We start from the raw sequence: 6,007 nt of genomic DNA on the forward strand, positions 1-6,007 counted from the left end.
TCATAGTCGAGCTCATCTAATTCTTATGTTATCGCATCAATATTAAAAAGATATTCAATACTCCCATATTCATCTTATTATACTTGTACTATTGCTTCAACAATGTCAACAACATGACATTCATCTTCTTCATTACATTGTAATGGGTTGAAGATATTGAATGTAATTTGTTGTTCATTTAGATGCAATGTGAGTTCTTCTTTTCAACATCAATCAGTGTTTATCTTCCTTTTTGTAAACTTTACAGTCCAAGACAATGAAATCTTCTGGATAGATAAATTTTCCACTCATACTAGCACATTTTCAATCTTGCATTCGGGATGGACAATAGATTGGTAAATAAGTTAAAGTGTTTTTATTGTAGGTCTTGCTTCACCAATTCCAAGTTTCTTGAAAATAGACAAAGGTATTAGGTTAGTGCTAGAACTTAAGTCATATAAAGCACTACCTATGTATTGATTGCCAGTAAAATAAGGAATAGTAAAACTCTATGGGTCTTTCAACTTTAGGGGTAATTTGCTCGAGAAAATGATGCCACGCCCTTCAATGAATGCAACCGTCTCAAAATCACTAATCCTATATTTCTTAGAAAATACCTCTTTTATAAATTTAACATAGTTTGGTGTTTGTTCTAATGATTATAGCAACGATATGTTAATGTGCAATTATCTCATCGCATCAAGAAACTTCTTGAATTGTTGATCCTCCTTGTTTTTCTAGAATCTTTGAGGAAAGGGTAGTGGAGGTCTTGGGTTTGACTGTTTCAGTATTGGTGGTGGCATCACATGCATTATAGGAGGTAATGGTGTAGGCATTTCTGCTGGCAATGTCCCAAAGTTACTACTCTGTCATGCATCTTTTGCAACAACATCTACAGTAGATGTTGCTTTATTCACATCCTTACCTTTGGTTTGTTGTTCCAACCTCTCATCCTTCTTCTTAGGCTCCTCAGTGTGCTTTCAAATGTGAAGTCTTTTCCTTGTTGTGATTGCCTTGCAATGTACATTGTAATATGTTTTTTCACGTGGCTTTGGATTTTCAGTGTCACTGGGCAACATTCTTTGCTGCCTATTACTCATAGCATGTACTAGCTGTCCAACCAGATTTTCTAAGGCTCTCATTAATGCTGACTGGTTTTGAATCACTGCTTCATTTCACGAAATATATTATTTCATCAAATCTTCAAGAGAAGTTAGGGTTGAAGCTTGATTAGAATTTTGCCCCTGATAATTATGTTTTTGCTGTGGCTGTACGACTGGTTGATGCTATGGCAACATTTATTGTTGATTGTAATACTGCTATGGTTTTTTGAAATTGGGATGCACAACATTTGGATTGGACATGTTCTGGCTCCTCTAAGATAAATAGGGATGGTTACAGAAGTTGGCATTATATGAGTCCCTATATGTGTTGGGATTATCACGCCTATTATAAATTCTCACAAAATAAATAGATTCAGGGTTTTATAGACATTCTTCATAATTATGTGCACCTCCACAATAAACACAAGAGAGATGAGATATGGTTTTTACCTCATACATGCCCCCTGGATTTTGTAACTTCTTCACTATATCGGTCAATGATGTTATCTGGGAAGTCATTGAATTCAAAGTATAAATATATATTGCTGCAACATTGCGTGTGTCAAACATGTTCCTCGTATTGGGGTATTGATAGTTGTTATTGGAAATCCTCTCCAATGTCATATGCTTCATCGTATGTCTTGTCCATCAATGCTCCATTAGCAGAAGCATCAGAAACTATGCGAGTATGCATGTTCAAACCATTGAAAACTTGTGCAGTAACTCCATAAAATGTTCCCAAGTTTCATATAAATTCTCACCTTTCAGCTACTTGAATGAGGTGAGATCATTCTTCCGCTTTGCATTCATATTAGGATGATTGAAACGTAGAAATAATTTTTGCACTAACTCATTCCAAGATGCTATAGCACCAAGTAGTAGCGACTTTATCCATGCTCTAGCTTTATCCCATAATGATTAGGGAAGCAACTTCAGCTATAGGGCTTCCTTAGGAACTCCTTACTGAACAAATGAATCACACACCTCCATAAATGATCGTAGGTATGCTCTTGGATCTTAATTTAATGAACCATTATATTTCCCCATAGACTACAACATCTAAAACATCACCGACTTGAACTCAAAGTTTGCAGCCTGGATTACTGGTCGTACAATGTCGGGATGTAAATCATCCAAAATAGGCACCACATGCTCTCGAATGGGCCTATTACAATCATCAATGTTGTAATAATGTTGCAGCATTGGAGCATCTCTCATAGGGGATTTAGTCCTTCATGTGTTTCATTCACTAGATGATTGCCATCAACCTCAATTTGTATTGGTAAAAGAACGTTATTCTCATTGTCTTCCATATTTCTTTGTTTTTATCTTCTTTGACGAAGTGTTCTCTTGATTTCGGGATCAAAAGGTTCTAAGTCTCTGCTGTTGCGGCGGGTCATGCACCAGCAATGCTATGCTAAGTTTAACTACAAAAGAAAATAAACAAAATTAGTGAAAATAAAAGAAAAACAACTCTAGTGCAATACTATTGTTGTTCGCAATGGCGTAAAAAACTTGATGCTTAGATAATGGTACAACTATCACACAAGTATATGCATCGTCACCAAGTAATGAAATGGAAGCTATGGAAGCTTCGAATGTCGAACCCACAGAGAGCAAAATAGATTACAATAATGTTATATGAAAGTTTTAGGAAACTATATGGTTGTAATAGTGAAATAAGAGGAAAACAACAAAGTATAAATTCCGAATGATAAAAACAGAGGAATTCTATAGCGAACACTGGAGCAATCAGACCAATGGACCAAACAATGATGTCGTTATCTTGTGGCTTTTAACATAATAATGTTGTAACAATACAGTTGTGTCTCATGCAATGATTAACACATTAATTATTCTCATATATTAATAACATAACCAACAAAATTAACTATGATCAAATATATTAATTAAGTTGTCAATTAAAGCATAGAAATCGATAATACAAATCTCGTTGCATTAACATCACTCTCATAATATCCTACGATGTCATAAGTAGCATGCAATCTCAATATTTCTATCTCTAAAAATAACCAAGATTAAACACACATAAGACTACTTTTATTTCTAAAAAATAATTTCCAATAAATCTCAACAACATAACCATATCATAAAAACAAAATCAAATTGAAAAATTTTCATCAAACATCTTGTGTTCAAATACAAATAACAAAAGTAAATTTAAACATCCAATCTTATCAACTAGTATCTTCCCTTATCAAGTAAGAACTATAAAACTTGATTTAATCCCGATCAGTCACCGTTACTACATGGCGTTGCTCCATAACTGCTACTGCACTATTTGATGGTCGGTTTAGGCTGCCATAGTTGGCGATAGGAAATAAAATAAAAAGTGGCTATGAAAATTAGGGTTTTCCCAATGATGAATAAAATATGTAGAAAATAAAATATTTATAACCCATCAAGGGAAAACTTTCCACCTATAAGAAAGTCTCATTTTCCTTAAAATTCTTTCTTTAAATTTAAATTACAGCCTTTATGTCGCATCAACTTATCCATTCCTAAAATTTCTCTAACTGCTTGGTGATATGTCAATTGCTATATGAATGACTCATCAATTCTTTCTCGCATTAGTTCACAACAACTCCTACATCAGACAAAGTAATAACATCAATGTAGCAAATTCACAACAAAATCATCATAATTAGTCCAAGAAATATCAACTCACTTTCAATATTCAAATGATGTAAAATATTCTAAAATAAATCTAAATATGATTCTAAACATGCTAAAGTACAAGCTTAACCTAAGTAAAAAGGCTATAAATAATAACTCTTTTATAGAGTTATAAGTGTTCGATTCATATGCTCTTCCACCCCATTCTATTGTGGTGTATCTCTAAAGTGATGTGTCGAACAATACCATACTCATGGAAAATGTCAAAGAATGGATCACTTTTATATTCCCTCTCCATTGTGAATCCTAATACGTTTTATCTTTCTACCAATCTGGTTCTCGATCATATTTTTCCATTTAAGAAAAATTCATAGCACTTACTCTTTAGACTTCATCAATCATCTACAAAAGTTATAAAACATTGTTTTCCTCCCAAAAGACGATGTCTTGGAAGTACCCCGCACATCCGAGTGAACGTAATCCAAAATACCTTGCGTATTATGTATAATGGTGACAAACTTCACTTTCTTCTGCTTTCCCAGAACACAATGCTCGCAAGAGTTCAATTCGCAAGCCTTTGCACTTTTCAAAAATAATTTCTTTGAAAATATGCAAGGATTTCTCTCTAGCAGTCCCAACCGCATATGCCACAATTAGGTTGTGTCCAAATTGTCACCATCGGAAGCTGCTGCAACAACTCTAATAATTGTACTACATTGGTAGTTATAAAAATTATTTTTCCCAATGCCCTTCATCATCACAAGTGCACCAGATGTAACTTTTAAAACTCTATCTCTCATAGTGACGACTGACTTTGGATTCCAAGGCTCCTAATAAGATGATATTTTTCTTCAAACTAGGTACATACCGGACATCAGTCAAAACTATGGTTGATCCATCTTGATTCTGAAGTCAAATTAAACCTATCCTAATAGTTCTAAAAACATTTTCATTGACCATATAAACAACTCCTACATTTAGTTATACTAAATCGAAAGCCACTCCCGATTAGGGGACATATGATAGGTACAACCCGAATCTAATATTCACTCATTTGAATGGAATGCTAATGATGAAACAACCAACGATATGCCAGATTCATTGGCATAATGCTCTGCAACACATGCATCTAGAGTAGATTTTCCTTTCTTTTTCAGATTTGGACAATATTTCTTCCAATGACCTTTCTCTTGAAAAAAGTCATATTCATCTTTTCCCAGTTTGGACTTCGACTTTGATCTCCCTATCATCTTTGGCTTTTGACTTTTCGAGCAACCTCTTGCCACCATGGCCTCTACTATTTCATATTTGCTCTCCTTCTTGGTTTTCTTCTTGAGCTAATAACTATACAAAGAAATAATTACATCTTTAAGGGTAACTTTATACTTAACATTAAGTAACTTTTTATGAAAGTGCTCCAATTAATCTGGAAGATATGAAAACAACATCAAAGTTAAATCTTCATCTTTGAAGGTCTCATCCATGCCTAATAAATCTGCAACTAGCTCATTGAAGGCAGTGATGTATTCATTCATACTGGTGCATGGTTGATAATCAAATCTAAACAGTCTTTTCTTCATGTGAAGACGATTTTGAGAACTTTTCTTTAGAATTTTTTCTCTCTAATGCTTTCCATAGCTTACTTATAGAAGTCTCGTTCTTGTAGTCATACTTTTGCTCCGTCAAAAGACAAAATGAAATCGTTATGTATGCTAAATGATTGATTATTTCCCATTCTTTCTCCTCTATATATGCGATCTTTACTTCTTTAATGGTGATGTCTATACCTTGTTGGAATAAAGTGTATAACACCTCGTCTTACCACATGCTGAAATAACAAGATCCATCGAACAGCTGCACAGAAGTTTGTATTTGACATCACCCTCCTTGCTATCGGATGAAGAGCTTGATATCTCAATTGATATGTATTTTGCCATTTCAATGCCAACGAATAATATTCAATAACATGAACTTGATATTTTCAGCAATGAAACCACCGAAATAACCTCAACCAAAGCTCAGATATCAATTGTTGGGGAAATCGGTTTATTTCCCACACAAACATAGTTTTAAAACTCATATGAAACGTCAAGATTAAAACTACCTAAATTGCACAGCGAACAAAACCCATCAAACTATTGAATATTGAAATACAATGGCGAAAATCCAATAATGAACATACAAAAATAAATAATGGAGAGGACACATCAAATTTACAAGGTTTAACTAAATATCATCTACTCCTCGAGCACTACAATAGATGATAGCTTCACTATCAACAAAATATT

The sequence above is a fragment of the Hibiscus syriacus genome, unplaced genomic scaffold, assembly GCF_006381635.1.
Source record: "Hibiscus syriacus cultivar Baekdansim isolate YM2019G1 unplaced genomic scaffold, ASM638163v2 tig00110006_pilon, whole genome shotgun sequence".
NCBI lineage: Eukaryota > Viridiplantae > Streptophyta > Magnoliopsida > Malvales > Malvaceae > Hibiscus > Hibiscus syriacus.